Genomic DNA, 16736 nt, shown 5'->3' on the forward strand with positions numbered 1-16736 from the left:
AAGTCTTAGCATCTGACCTGTTCTTGGAAGCACAGTTCAATTTCTGATCAATAGTAATCTTCAGGATATAGATCATGGTGTTTCAATGATAATAATGCCATTGAATGTCAAGTGGTGATGGTTAGATGCTCTCTTTTTGGAGTTCGTCTGTGCCTGGCACTTGTATGGTGCGAATGTTATTTGCCACTTATAGAGGTCAGCTCAGGTAGTCAGCTGATTTGCAATGTACAGTGATGCCAATGGTGTGTGTTCAATTCCTGCACTGGCTGAGGTTACCACGAAGGTCTCTCCTTCTCAACTTCGCCCCATGCCTAAGGCATGGTTACCCTCGGGTTAAACTACCCCCATCATCTTTCTGTAAAGGGAGAGCAGCCCTATGGTCCAGTAGGACTATGGCACCCTCACATTTATTCCTTGTCAGCCAAAGCCTGGATATTGTCCAGGTCTTGCTGCATAGGGACACTGCTTCAATATCTGAGCAGTCAAGAATGGTGCCGAACATTATGCAAAAATCAGGAAACATCCCTACTTCTGACGTTATGATGAAGGGAAGATTCTTTGCTTAAGCAGCTGAAGATTTTTGGAAGAAGGAAATTACCTTTTGAAAATCCTGCAGTGATGTCCAGGATTGAGGTTTGGTCAAGAAAAAGAAAGAGGAATATGTCAGGTATAGACAGCAGAGATCAAGCGAATCCCTTGAAGAGTACAAGGGCAGTAGGAGTATACTTAAGAAGGAAATTAGGAGGGCAAATAGGATTAAGGAGAATTCAAAGGGATTCTACAAATACATTAAGGACAAAGGGATAGAATAGGACCCCTTAAAGATCAGCAGGTCGGCATATGTGTGGATCTCGCAGAAGATGGGTGAGGTACAAAACGAGTATTTTGCATCAGTGTTTATTGTGGAGAAGGATATAGAAGATAGAGAACCTGGGGAAATAAATAGCAATATCTTGAAAGAGCGTCCATATTACAGAGGAGGAGGTGCTGGACGTAAAGGTGCATAAAGGTGGATAAATCTCTGGGACCTGATCAGGTGTATGCTAGAACTTTGTGGGAAGCTACGGAAGTGATTGCTGGGTCCTTTGCTGAGATAATTGTATTATCAACAGCCATAGTTGAGCTGCCATTATTTAAGAAATGTGGTAAGGAGAAGCCAGGGAACTATAAACTCGTGAGCCTGACATCAGCAGTGGGCAAATTATTGGAGAGAATTCTGAGGGGCAGGATTTACAAGAATTTTGAAAGGCCAAGATTGATTAGGGATAGTCAACATGACTTTGTGTGTGGGAAATCATGTCTCACTAACTTGATTGAGTGTTTTGAAGAAGAGACAAAGAGATTTGATGAAGGCAGAGCGGTTGACTTTGTGTATATGGACTTCAGGAATGTGTTCGACAAAGTTCCTCATGGTAGACTGGTTAACAAGGTTAGATCATATGGAATACAGGGAGAACTAGCCATTTGGATACATAACTAGCTCAAAGGTAGAAGACCTTTAGGTGGTGGTGAAGAGTTGCTTTTTCGATGGATGCCTGTGACGAGCAGTGTGCTGCAGGGATTGGTGCTGGGTCCACTGCTTTTTGTCATTTATATAAATGATTTGGATATGAGTATAGAACATATGTTAGTAAGTTTGCAGATGACACCAAAATTGGTGGTGCAGTAGACAACCACTAAGATTACCTCAGAGTACAGCAGGACCTTGACTTGATGGGCTGAGGAGTGGCAGATGGAGTTTAATTTAGATAAGTGTGAGGGGCTGCATTTTGGTAGGGCAAATCAGGGCAGGACTTATAATACACTTGGTGGTAAATTCCTGGGGAGTGTTGCCAAACAAAGAGACTTTGGAGTGCAGGTTCACAGTTCCTTGAAATTGGAGTTACAGGTAGACGGGATAGTGAAGAAGGCGTTTGGTATGCTTGCTGTTATTGGTCAGTGCATTGGGTATAGGAGTTGAGAGGTCATGTTGGGGTTGTACAGGACATTGGTTAGGCCACTTTTGGAATACTGCGTTCAATTCTGCTCTCCCTGCGATTGGAAAGATGTTGTGAAATTTGAAAGGGTTCAGAATAGATTTACAAGGATGTTGCCGGGGGGTCATGGAGGGTTTGAGCTAAAGGGAGAGGCTGGGGTTATTTTCCATGGTGCATTGGAGGCTAAGGGATGACCTCATAGAAGTTTATAAAATCATGAGGGGCATGGATAGGGTGAATAGCCAAGGTCTTTTCCTCAGCGTAGGGGAGTCCAAAACTAGAGGGCACAGGTTTAATGTGAGGGGGGAAAGATTTAAAAGGGACCTAAGGGGCAACTTTTTCATGCAGAGGGTGGTGCATGTGTGGAATGAACTGCTAGAGGAAGTGTTGGAGGCGGTACAATTACAACATTTAAAAGGCATCTAGATGGGTATATGAATAGGAACAGTTTAGAAGGATATGGGTCAAATGCAGGCAAATGGAACTAGATTAATTAAGGATATCTGGTCAGCACGGGCAATTTGGACTGAAGGATCTGTTTCTATGCTGTACATCTCTATGACTCTCAGTGACTTTATGAGTGAATTGATTAACCTCCAATAACCACAAGCATCTTCCTTTGTGACTCTGACTAGCAGAGAGATTTCCCCCAATTCTCATTAATTCTAGTTTGCTAGAGCTCGTTGGTGCCTTACTCAGTCAAATACCACCTTGATTGTCTTGATGTTCAATCTTGTGTTCTATCTGGCCCATCTCTAAAGTTACTACCAACCATTTTCCTCAGCATATGAATCATTTCACTTCTACGGTATACACCACTTGGAGCAAGCACTGAGGATGGCAAGGGCACAAATGGACTCTGGCTGGGGAACTTCAATGTTCATCACCAGCAGTAGTTTGGTAGCACTATTACTGACCGATCTGGCAGAGTCCCAAAATACATAGCAACTGGACTGGGTCTGTGATAAGTGTTGAGGGAGCCAATTAGAGGGAAAAACACTAATCTACTATCACAGATATGTCTGTCCACAACATTATCGGTAGGAGTAACCACCACACATTGTCTTCACATTGAGGAGACTCTCCATTATATTGTGTGGTACTACTACTATGCTAAATGGAACAGGCTATGAAATGATCTAACAACTCAAAACTGGGCATCTCTGAGGTGTTGTGGGCTATCAGCAACAGTAATCCAGTATTCAACTACAATCTATAACCTCATGGCACAGTATATGCCCATCCTACCTTTACCATCAAGCCACCAGATCAATTTGCTTCAATGAAGGGGAAGAGTATGCCAGAACAGCACCAGGCCTACTTAAAATTGAGGTGTCAACCTAGTGAAGCTACAATACATTGCTACTTGTTTGGCAAACAGTAGAAGCAGAAATACAATAGTTGGGCCAAACAATCAGATCTGAGCTCTACACTTCAGCCACGTTCAGTCATGTTTAGAGGTGGATAAATTAAATGACTAGTAGAAGGAAAAAGTTCCACAATACCCACATCATCAATGAAGGGGATTTGGTATCCTGAAGAAAACAGTTTTTGAGGTATATAAATTCTTCTAAATTGCATATTAAGAAATTAAACAAACACTTTTTCCTACACATTTGGGAGTATAGCAGATGATATTATTACTTTCACAATTTCAAAAAGGCAATGGGCACACTGAAATAGGTCATAAAAGTCGTTGACAATTACTTCAACTTCAGAATGAACAAAATTCTTGAAACAACAAGAATTGACAGAGGAATACAGCATCCAGAGCAATCCAGAGATGACTTCATTAATTATGTCTACAGACAAGTGGAGAGATTTGACTATGATTGAAAGTTAGATTTCATAAGATATCAAATTGTAGGAACTGTTGATGAGTCTTTGTCAGGTTTATTACAGTCCAAGGAAGACTAGAATCTAGAGAAAGTCATTCAGATGGTGAGTGAAGTAGAAATCCAGAAACAAAACAGATAATCATAAGTGATGATGATCATGACTAGTCCAAGAGATCTTTGGAATCTGCTGAATTCTTAAGGTACAGAACTATAACAGATGTAAGCGATAGGCTGACGCAGTGGGTAAGACAAATACCAGACACAAAAATCCCTTGCCGATGTTGTGGAATAAAGAAAGTCCACAGGCATGAACAGTACCCAGTAAACAAAACCAAATGCATTTGTTGTAAAATAGAAGATCACTTTCAGAAAATGTGCTGAAGAAAGACACAACAACCAAACAAAATACCAAAAAACTGCCCAAATGAAGAGGTAAGTGAGGTAAGACAGTCTCAGCTGAAACATGTGGTACATACAACTACATGCAAGACATCACTAACAAACAAGCAAAACCCAAAGGCTCGAGATACTGCAAATAAAAAGTGCCTGCTCAAACAGAGATGACATCCTGCACAAAATAAATACAAGCGATTACAGGTCCTCTAATTCACAGGAAAACCTCATTGGGAAGACAATCAAAGACAACTACCTTCTACCCAACAAATTATCACTTCTCCAAGTCTAACGAGAACACATTCAGGAAAAATTGGCAAATCTCCAGATTATCCGAATTTGTGGTGTTGGAGAATGGGGTAGCGGTAAATGTAATTATATAAATAAAGGTATAGCAGTAATAGTTATCAGAAAAATAAGTCTTGGAGGAAAAGTGTTGTAAATGGGTCTAGAAGGATCTGAAAGAGTTAATACTTATTTGAATGTAATAAAAGAATCTCTTACTTTGGTGATGTCATGAGAACATTCTGATAGAGTAGAGTAGAACCATCTCTAGCAAAGTCAAACCCAAAGCCATATTTGTGACACTGTAACCATCTATTCTCATGACTTGTAAATAGTTGCAGAGGTGGAATAAACTATGACTTATTTACTCCTGAAGAATCTTCTCATTAGACCAGAAAGTGGCTACCTTCACACATGCTCTAGGCCACGTAAACCTCTAACAAACCCACACACTTAGATAATATGGATGGCGGCACACATGACAGGAGTCTGTAAACAAATATGATATGATTAAATAAATAGGCAAAAAAGACAAAACAATAGCAGATGGAAAATAATGTGGGAAAAAGTGAACTTGTCCAATTTTGCAGGAAGAATTTAAAAGCAGCATATTATTTAAATAGAAGGCAATTGCAAAATTCTCCGATGTTCACAGGGATCCAGTTGTCCTGGTACATGATACACATAATATGCAGATGCATAAAGTGATCATAAATGCAAATAGAGAATTTTCATTTATTGCATGGGGAGTGAAATTTAAAAGGGATGGTGTAATGCAGTTGTATAAGGTGTTAGCGAGACGACATCTGGAATACTGTGTACAGTTTTAGTCGTGTTATTTAAAAAGGATATAAATACATTAGAAGCAGTTCAGAGAAAGTTCACTTGACTGATAACTGGGATGGTGGGGTGATGGTGGTTATCCCATGAGGAAATTTTGGATAGGCTGGGCCTGTGTCCATTGGAGTTCATAAGAATGAGTGGTGGTTGGGATGTTTATGATCCTGAGACGACATGACAGGATGGATGCCGAAAGGATTCCTCTTATGGGAAAGACTAGAACTAAGAGACTTTTTTAAAGTGAGTGGAGGTAGATACAGGGGAGACGTCAGAGGTAGGTTCTTTACTCAGAGAGTGGTAGGGGCTTGGAATGCATTGCCGGAGAGGGTAGTGGAGTTGGCCTCATTAGGTGCATTTAAGCAGCTATTAGGTAGGCACATGGATAGACCTTAGGTTTTAGGGTAAAAGTTCGGCACAACATCGTGGGCCAAAGGGCCTGTACTGTGCTGTACTGTTCTATGTTCTAAGAGACCTAGTTTAAAAATCTTCCATTGAGACAGAGATGAAGAGAAATATTTGGATTATTTGGGAGTTCTTCAGAGAATGGTGAAGCAAAACCATTAAATATTTTATAATGAAGAAGTAGATAGATTCACAACTAACGAGGCAGTCAAAAGTTTGGAATGGGAGTGGTTAATGGGAATGTAGAATCAAGATCACAATTTGATCAGGCATAATCTTATTGAATGACCAAATAGGTTTGGGGTCAAACAGTCTAATCCTGTTCTTAATTTATACATTCATAAATGCCGCCTTGCTGTCAAAGGCAGTCATTTTAATATTACCTCCAGCATTCAGCACTTTTGTCCATACATGAAAAAGGCTGGCAGTAGTTGCTGCTGGCTGAATCTAAACTGAATGTTGGGAGCGACTCATTGATCAGTAGGTGCAGCTTATTAGCACAATCAACAATCTCCTTCGATAAGTTAGACATTGATTAAGAACACAGATGTTTTCTAATCAACCTGCTCAGAGATGTTATGATGCACCTCTGGAGCAGGTGGAACTTGAACCCAAGCCTCATGTAGGGACACTACCACTGCTCCACCAGAGCCTCCATGGTTGAGAATATATTGAAGGATCAGTAATTAGTTGCATTGAATTTGTCCTGCTTTTGTTGAACAGATACCAGATTTGTAACACTACTGCGACTGTTTGGCTACAGGTGTGCAATACGATTCTTTACCCATGCTATGCTCATGGTCTTTGTTGTGTGTTCAACAGTTCTTAATATCTACTGAAGTGAAACAAGTTGGCTAAAGACAGATCGGCTATCTGTAATAGATGGGATCTTAGCAAGCACTTCTGGCTGAAGATGCCTGCAAGTACTTTAGTTTTGTCTTTGACATTCAAGTGCTGGCCTCTGCCAATATTGAGGATCAGTTGTTCATGATGAGGGCTCCTCCTCATAGTTGTTTAACTCTCTATCGCTATTCATGACTGGTTTAACAGAACCTCCAGCAGAAGGTGGCATTGGTGAGGGAGGGCACCTGGAGCAGTCAAGTAGATCTATCATGGTGGGAGGGTGATTTTGGTGGATTCCTCACCCCAATATAAACCACAGGCTTCATTCCATGAATACATGTACATACTTTCTTGTTTAAGCTTAATTTCCCTTTACATTTGTAATGACCAAATACAGAGACAAAAGTACAGTACCTTAGGAATTTAGTTACTGAGGAAGGAATTACTCCTGACAGGAGAAAATCCGCACAGTAGAGGAGTGATCCCAGCCTAAGATAAAAAGGGAATTGCATGGGTTCCTTAGTCTAGATGATTAATAGGAGGTTTGTGCAAGACTGGCAGTTGGTCGCCCACTCCATAAATTATTGAGGAAATCAGAGAATGCCGAATGTAAGCGTCTGTTTCCATGCTATATGACTCTATGAGTGGTTTAGATAGGCTAAATGAGGCATGATACCTCATGGAACATCACAGGGAGTTAGACCCCTTTTGCACCCCATTGAAACTTGTTTTATCAAATGTCTTAATCGTCTGCCACCTGGATTTCCAAATCCCTTTCATACTGGAAATCGACACCAGATTCCTTGGCCCAAAAGCAGTGCTGTCATAGTTCATGGGCAGAAGACAGTGCTTATTGCTTGTGACCACCAGAGTCACAAGTTGAATGAGAGAAATATGGCAATTACTGAACTGTGAAACTGAAACTGCTCGCATTGAGGTAAGCTACATCCCAAGTTGAGAGACCGGTGGACAGTTTGAAATGTTTACCGACAATAACCCACTCAGCTACTTTCAAATTTCCATTAAGCTTGGAGCAATAGAGACCCATTGGGCTACTGAACTCAAGCTGTTTCGATTCCAGATCTGGTACAGGTCAGGCAAAAGCTGACTCACTTGTTCAGAGGAACTGACAATGGTAGGGAACCTACACCTGCCCAGCTGGAGGGACTGTGGCTGACATCGCACCCATGCCTTCACTCCAAGTAAAAGGCAACATTCTGACCCTGATTCCCTAAGTCGTTTGGATTAAGATTCAGTGGAGTGTCATCGATGTACTTATGAGTGAAATCCAAATCAGGTCCAGACAGGTATTTACACCTTTGCCATCCACCTTGAAAGAGAACCACAGACAGCTTCAGTTGATTGGTGCAGCCATCAATGACTACTGGTCCAAAATCCACCAACCCAGTGCCTTCTGATGAGGGGAGGATGAAATCCTCTAACAGCTGGTGCTTCATGAAAATGAAATGGAAATGAAGCATTTCATCTCTCTCTTATCCAGCCTCAAGTGTCAAGAAAACCAAAGAACTGCGGATGCTGGAAATCAGAAACAAAAATAGAAATTGCTGGAAAATCTCAGCAGGCCTGACAGCATTGGTGGAAAGAAAGTAGAGTTAATATTTTAGATCCAGTGACCCGAAACGTTAACTCTGCTTTCTCTGCACAAATACTGCCAGACCTGCTGAGATTTTCCAGCAATTTCTGTTTTTGTTTCTCAAGTGTCAAGTGTTGGTAGTAATTCATGATCAAGCAGGACACCGAGCTACAGAGAAAATGATTGCCCTAACCAGGGAATGATGCTTTTGAACCGAGATGGCTGCTGATATTAATGACTACTGTTGAAATTGTGAGAGGTGTACTTTGGCCAAAACAAGGAAGTGACTCCACTCCAGTGTTGGATCTCTGGTCGTTAAGGGACTTCAAGAAGTACACGCAACAAATCTTAGAGTCCTTGACACCAGCAGTAATCAGATTGAGCATGTTCTCATACTCACAATTGTCTTTACCAGGTTCTCCCATGACCACCCATGACCAAAAGGCAGCAAGTATAGCCAGAGTTTTAATACATAAGTACTTTATTCACTTTGGTGTTTCATGTTGCATTCTCAGTGATCAAGGAGCAACTTCGAGAGCAAGATCCTAAAAGATCTTTGTATGGTCTATGGCATTGCCAAGAGCCACAATACCCCCTTATCATCCAAAAAGCAATAGATATTGTGAACGATATAACCATAATCTGTGTGACTGTCTGTGTGCCTTGCCTCCTGAGAGTAAACAAAAATGGTATGAGTACCATATGGGGCTGAAAATAGCACTCCATACTCATCTATAGGTTAGTTTTCACACTATATCTTCTTTGGACCATAAGCAGTCCTTCAAGTGCACCATCGCCTTAGGTTCACCTCACCATCTAATGGAAATGGCCAGGTAAATGAGTGGATAGCCAAGTATCACACAAGGCTGAGCTAGAGATTTGAGATGGTGTCCAAGAGGGCTGAAAGAGAGCTGAGAAGAAAAACAATGAATGGTTGCAAAGACATCAGCACAAAGTTTTCCTCCAAATTTGGAATGTCACGAGTTGGAATAAAATACAGAATGTGTAGGTCCCTGAATCCCATAGAGTCAGCAAGCAGCTAATCACAAGTGACCAAACCTATGTTTTTAACCAATACCTAGATGACAGCCTCAGAAAATGATTTACAGAGGGGAACCCAGAAGTATAGTGAATGATGTGGAAGCAAGCAGGTCATTCAGTGGTTTTAGAGAACCTGATGCATTGGAGTGTGATTGCTTGAGTGAAGTCAGACAGCAATTTGAAATCCTGGAATAATTTATGTATTGTAAATCCAGCAAGTGCATCCAGCTTAGGGAGGCCTCCTGCCATCCTGGGAAAACACTGCAGGGGGCACTTGCTCAGTGATCGACCACAGAACCTCAATCCTTTAGATGTTGCCAGTACAAATAAGAGTCTGAGAAGGTCTTTACCCCAATCCTCACTATTTGCCCAGTGAAACCACAAATGTGAATTTAATGTTCTAATCATCATGGGGCAATTGAACCTGCTAATCATGCAACTGCTTAGCAAATGGTAACTATGTGCTCTGTGTAGTTGCAGGGAAAGCAGGTTTCAAGCAGGGAAGTGTGCAACGGAATCTCCAGCAGCAGATGGTGATGGTGAGGGACGGAACTGAGCAGGGGCACACAAACAGTTATTCTGGGATCTCCAACAGCAGGTAGTGATCATGAAGAAGTGCAGCTAAAAGTGTCAAATAGAGCCTCTCCGGGGAAAAGAAAGAGTGTCTTTTGGGGAAGGAAGACTCATGGAAAGAAGGAACAGACAAAAGATTCCTCAATCCAATGTGAAGGGCAGTCTTTATTACTTGTAACACATTGTAAATGCTTAAATGCCTTTTTGTTTAACCTTAATTTACTTTTATGTTTGTATTGGCTTGAAGTCCTGCTTCATGATCTTTGGGCAATCCAAGTTTTCAAATCCCATGTTACATCATTAAGACAGGATTGGTTTCCTGGCTTGATAATCATGACACGGCAGGATAAGGAAACTGTCAGATTACAGATTGTGGTTGAATACAATTCTGTGCCTGCTGATGTTTCAATGGACCTCGTGAGTAAACAGACTGAGCTGATTATCAGTTGTGAATCTATCTCATTTAGCACAGTTTTATCGCTACACAGCGCATTGGAAGGGGTCATTGGTATGACCATTGGACTTTGTCTCATTAAAGACTGTGCTGCAGTCTATCTTCTAAATACCGTCATAGTTTGACTTATCTGTGAGAGGTGGATTGATGAGGATGAGATCAAATAGATTTTTCCATCCTGTTAGTTCTCTCATCACATGCCAAAAGTCCAGGCTTGGTTCTGCCAGTTTAGTCGATAATGGTGCTGGTGATGGAAACTAAAGTTTGTTTTATTTATTCTTGAGGTATGAGCACTGCTAGCAAGGGGTCATTGTTATTTCCAGTCCTTAAGTGTTATTTAGAAAGTGATGGTAAGCTGTCTTCTTGAACTGCTGAAGTTCTTATGGTATAAGTACAGTCAATATGCAGTTAGATAAAGAGTTCCAGAATCTTTGATCTGGAGGAATGGTGATTCTTGTTACCTGTCAGGATACAGCACTATACTTTTAGGGATACAGCATTACTTGGAGGTAAATTTGCAGGTGATAGCCTTCCCTTACATCTGCTGCTCTTGGCTTTTCAGTGAATCGAGCTTGTGGGTTTGGAATATGTTGTCAAAGGACTCTTAGTAAACTTCTGCAGTGGTTAGCATTATGTGCACTGTAGGGTGTAAATTTTGAGGTGTTAGATGAGTGCTGATGAGGTTATCTGCTTTGTCTTGAGTGTTTCTGCAATTGCATCCATCCAGGCAAGTAGGGAGTATCCTGTCACACTCCTAACTTGTGCCTTCTCAATTATTAAAGCCAAGATGTGAGTCAGTCATTGCAAAATTCCTAGCCTGTTCTGTAGGTACAATATTCGTATGCTTGGTCCACTTAAGTTCTTGGTCAATGGTAACTCCTAAGATGTTAATAGTGGGGAGTCAGCGATGGCAATGCAAGTGAATGTCAAATCAAGTTGGTGTGGTGTTAATCTCACTTGCCAGTGTATTTCTTTCTGTATGCAAGCATAGACTGCTTCAGAATCTGAATAGTTACAACGGCACTGAATATTGCATAGAAATGAGCAAACATCCCCATTTCTGATGTTATGATGGACATGATTAAGCAAAGATAGGGGTAGGGACAGAAATCACAAGCCCCCAGTGTTGCTACTGGCCAAAGCCCTGGCCCTTCCCCAACTCATGTACAGTGGCCCTGTCCCCAAACCAAATATAGCAGACCCCCAAGAGTCCCAGAATCCAATTAGTGGGCTCCAATGTGCTATAAACATAGAGAAAAAATGCAGAAAACTGCAACACAAAGGGACTTAGGTGTACTTGTGCACAAAACATAAGAAACTAGCACAAAAGGTGCAGCAGGTAATCAGGAAAGCCAATGGACTGTTGGCTCTTATTTCCAGGGGTTTGGAGCATAAGAGTAGGGAAGTCTTACTGCAACTGTACAAGGTGCTGGTGAAACCAAATCTGGGGTACGTCAGTAGTTTTAGTCCTCCTATTTAAAGAAAGATATTATTTAATTGGAGGCAGTTCATACAGAGTCATACAGTTATGCAGCATGGAAACAAACCCTTCAGCCCAACTCGTCCCTGCCAACCAGATATCCTATATAAACCTAGTCCAATTTGCCAGCATTTGGCCCATATCCCTCTTAACCCTTCCTATTCATATACCCATCCAAATGCTTTTTACATGCTGTAATTGTACCAGCCTCCACCACTTCCCCTGGCAGCTCACTCCATGTATGCACATCCTCTGCATGAAAAACTTGTCCCTTAGGTCCCTTTAATATCTTTCCGCTCTCACCTTAATCCTATGTCCTGTAGTTTTGGACTCCCTACCCCAGGGAAAAGATCTTGCCTATTTACCCTATCCATGCCCCTAATGATTTTATAAACCTCTATAAGGTCACCCCTCAGCCTCCGACGCACCAGGGAAAATAGTCCCAGTCTACTCAGCCTCTCCCAATACCTCAAACCCACCAACCCTGGCAACATCTTCGTAAATCTTTTCTGAACCATTTCTAGTTTCACAACATTCTTCCTTTAGCAAGGAGGCCAGAACTGCAAGCAAATGGTTACAGCTGGGGAGGTGATTGCTGAGTGGTATTATCACTGGGCTGTTAATCCAGACACCCAGGTAATGTTCTGGGGACCTGGGTTCGAATCCCACCATAGCAGATGGTGGAATTTGAATTCATTAAAAAAAAGTCTGGAATTAAGAGTCTAATGATGACCATGAATCCATTGTCGATTTTGGGGGGTAAAGCCCATCTGGTTCATTAATGAATGAATGAACTTGCATTCAGTAATGTCTTTTGGTGAAGGAAACTGCCATCCTTGCTGGATCTGGCTACATGTGATTCTAGACCTCTATTGAGACAGCAGTTGAGCTTTAGAGAAGGTTCACTAGGATGATCCCTGATATGAAGGGATTGTCTTATGAGCAAAGGCTAAACAGGTTGGAACTCTGATCACTGGAGTTTAGAAGACTGAGAACTGATCTCATTGAAACATATAGAATTCTTAAGGGGCTTGACAGGGTAAATGCTGAGAGGATGTTTCCCTTCCTGGGAGAATCTAAGAGCGGAGGGCATAGTCTCAGAATAAAGTGGCACCAATTTAAAACTGAGACTGAGAGGAATTTCTTCACTCAGACAGTCGAGAGTCTTTGGAACACCTTGCCACAGAGAGCTGTGGGGGCAGGGTCCTTGTGTATATTTAAGGCTGAAATAAATTGATTCTCAATCAGTGGGAAATCAATGGTCACAGGGAATATACAAGATAGTGAACATGAGGAATCTCGGATCAGCTCTGATCCTATTGAATGGCTGAGCAGGCTTAAGGGACCAAATAGTCATTCTGTTCCTATTGCTTATGTTCTTATGGTCTTATGATGTGCTCGAACCTCCACCCTCCCATTCCCTGGACAAGACACTATCCTCAGAAACCTCTTGAGCTTAACATGCTGAGGTTAACATGATTGGCCTCCAACAATCACAACCTTTGTGCCAGACACCAGCAGAGACCTTCCACCCATTCCTGATCTGATTCCTTTCTGTTGCCTTGATATCAACGGTGGTCACTCCTATTACACACTGAGGTACGATCTGTGCCTCTGCTACCCTCAGTGCTTCCTCCAATTAGGAAGGCAGGATGCCAAGTGAGTACGGGTTGTTGATTTTCAATTCTGAATGTTAGTTTGCACTTACTGACATCAGTGCATGTGTTTTATGCAATGCTTAAATCAGTGCATGCACATTAAACAGGTTCGGGGGGTGCAGGACACAGCCTCAGACCTGGAAGGGGAATGTAGCCCAAGACAAACAATCTAAACAGTTTTGAATACCAATCTATAATCTGCTGATAGCAGGTTGAATTCTTCAGAGCAGTACAGGTGACTATCAATATTTTCTGTCAAAACAGAGTTTTTCTTTAATTAGGTGCTCTACTATCCAACTAAGCGTTAAAGAAAATAACAAAACTAAGACAAATTAGATCATGATATCAAGCAATCCTAGCACTCAAACTCATATCACAGGTTGGAAATGAATGACATTTAAATTACTGGATTTCTACTTTGTATATTTTTATATTTGAATTTTTGCTGTCTCCTGCTGCATGTAATTTTCATCTTCAGTAGTTGTCACACAGTTTGTCACATTAGAAAAGCATATCAGTGTTTCAAACTTGTGTTCCTCCATGAGATAACAAGATGTAGAGCTGGATGAACACAGCAGGCCAAGCAGCATTAGAGGAGCAGGAAAGCTGACGTTTCGGGTCTGACCCTTCTTCAGAAATACTATCTCTTTCCCCACGAGAACAGTTTTTCCTCCAGTAAAAATAATGGAGAGAAAACTATAGGAGTCATGCATCTGAACTTGTGAAAGCTTCACATAAGGAGGACCAAATACTATTTTATGATATTTTGCAGCGAAGTTACTGCTCATGCAAAACAAATAATGCTGCACCATTGTGCACCAGTAATGTCTCACAGTCAGTCATAAGGTAAATGGCCAACTAATCTTTTAAGTAGCATTTGTTTTATGTGAAATAGTGGCTATGACAGTGGGAATAGTGTCATGAGATTCTCAAAATCCACTTAACTAGATAGATAGTTTAACATCATCTGAGGGTTAACATGTCCAATAAAACCAAGTCCCGTCAGTTCTGTATTGGAATCTCAGCTTAACTATGCATTCAGTACTGTTGAGGAACTTACAATCAGGTCTTTAATTTCAAAGCAGACTGCTACCAACAAAGCTGAGTTGATCTCAGATCTACAAAATTAAAATAGCATTCAAACTTATTTTAGAAACCAACTTCCAGAAATTATCTTGCAATGTTTTGTGTTTTTTGCACAAAATACAGCTTTCACAATTTTATGTACATATAAAATATAATTTTAATCAATATCTATAATCTCTAAACCATCATTTTCATTCACATAGGGCGCTGATTCCACCAACTTTTCTCCAAATGCTCCTGAATATAATTTGCTGTTCGGATTAATAATGCTTGATTCTGCATTGGTAGTAACACCTGACATGCTTTTGTCATCTGTTTTTAAAAGATTTTCTTCAGCAAAACTTTCCACAAGCTTTGCATTTTCTACATCCTCCACATTTACATCCTCTTTGTTCAAGCTTGAAGCAACAGTACAGGTTGACTTCCCAGAACACAGCCCCATCAGGTAACCACACAGAACCACAGTTTGTTGCCTCTTCTGTTCAAATGAGTTTCTTTGAAAAATGGAGTGTTGTTTTTCCAATGAAATCCCACAAGAAAATCTATGTTTGGAATGAAAGAAAATCACAGTGCATAAGATGTGTCTTTTTTACAACTATTAAATTGTGTATTGTGCATAAAATGAGATTACTGACATCTAAAGCAGCAAAATGACATCAGATACATTCTTGAATGTAATATCTATCTTCCTGTCACTGGCTGATAGATAACCACTGAAAGAAACAAATTGCCAAACCATGGATGCATGACCACTTAATGTTTTGTTCTGTTGGAGACTTTTTGCACTTCTCACCATGATGTTGTTGGTATAAATCTAATCAAGTAGGCAAACATGGATTTAATGGACTAAATTTTGCCACAAGCTTTAGTACCCCAACATCAAGAACAATTAGGGACTATGAGTGAAACTACAATCTTGACAGATGTGACTTCCTAATTGGCTGTCTACAAGCTGAAAATCTAATTAAAGATGGCATGGTGCTGAGTTAGCCAAGGGGAGGCAGCTCTGGATTGTCAGCAGCCCCATAAGTAAAGAAGGGAATTGCTGAGGCAGTTTGAGGACTGTGATGGACCCTCAAATATACTGGTGCTTGCAATGGCTTCAAAGACATAAAAAATAATCAGATTTCAAAGCTGTGAGTCCTTCAGAAAGGAAGGGACACTCCAGCAGCTGGATCAGACCTTATTATCCATGTCTATATTATACCTGCTGCTGATAGATGGCCTCCATCTTGCTGGCAACCTAAAGGCCAGAATGCAATATGACTATGTAATCATCTCAACTCGGTATATTAACTGTATTAATAGGTTGTCCACCTTACATGCAGCAGACAACAGAGCTGCTTTCCAGGTTGCCCCAGAAGGCTCCCTGGCACCAGAATACATATGGGGCAATCAACGCAGCTCACTTCTATTTTCCCCCCTACCTCCACCTTCCATAAATACCAATATAGCCTCCAAGGCTTGGCAAAATTGTCTTTGAACAAGTAGCTGAATTTGTACTTGTATTTCTGGTTTATTGCCTGGATCTTTTTGACCTAGAGTTATGGAAGGAGTTGATTTTACTGGTGTCATTTTGGTAGATAAATCCTAAATCAGAAAAATCTATAACTTCTCTGATCTGGCAAGCCTGGGATCAAGTCATTTCTGTATTATAATAAAATGTTAAAATCCTTAACCACAACTGTGAGTTTAGCTGGAAATATGTTCCTGGATCCAAAATTGTTAGCCAAAAATAAGAAGCATGTGTATTTGCAAATCAGACTATATATGTATATAAATACATATGGATGTACCTGACAAGGTGGATTTCTTCATCCAAGCTCTAGTTAGTAGAAACATTTTCACTAACTTGGTTCCTTCATAACCTTCATTTCTTTGCCCAAAAACTTGCTGTATCAACCAGTTCATGAGAAGTCGTGGTCAATACAGTGTGGAGCTGGAGGAACACAGCAGGCCAAGCAGCATCAGAGGAGCAGGACAGTCGATGTTTCGGGCCTAGACTCCAGCTCCACACAGTATTGACTCTGACTCCAGCAACTACATTTCTTGCTATCTCTGAGCTCATGAGAAGTCTCTGCCTGGCTTCTTGTTGTTAATCTTTTACAGTATAAGGGTTGAAGACTGACTAGGCCTGGCATGACCAGTAAGGTAGTCATGCTATTTATTACCAGCAAACCTGACCAGAGCAGACAAAGGGGAATTCAACTGAAAAGGATTCTTAAAAAGAGTCTGAAAGGGGGCTCAAATGATAAGGGATAAAAACCAAAAGA

At 41.0% G+C, this 16736-nt stretch overlaps 1 long non-coding RNA gene across 1 annotated transcript in view; it reads right to left on the reverse strand.

Annotated features, from left to right (window-relative positions):
- Positions 1–14672: 14672 nt before the first annotated feature.
- Positions 14673–16736, reverse strand: part of LOC125483350 — a 33047-nt gene continuing 30983 nt past the window's right edge. The window contains exon 3 of the long non-coding RNA XR_007262311.1: positions 14673–15005. This is a non-coding gene — a long non-coding RNA (uncharacterized LOC125483350). The remainder of the gene's footprint in view (positions 15006–16736) is intronic.

The sequence above is a fragment of the Rhincodon typus genome, chromosome 6, assembly GCF_021869965.1.
Source record: "Rhincodon typus isolate 14 chromosome 6, sRhiTyp1.1, whole genome shotgun sequence".
NCBI lineage: Eukaryota > Metazoa > Chordata > Chondrichthyes > Orectolobiformes > Rhincodontidae > Rhincodon > Rhincodon typus.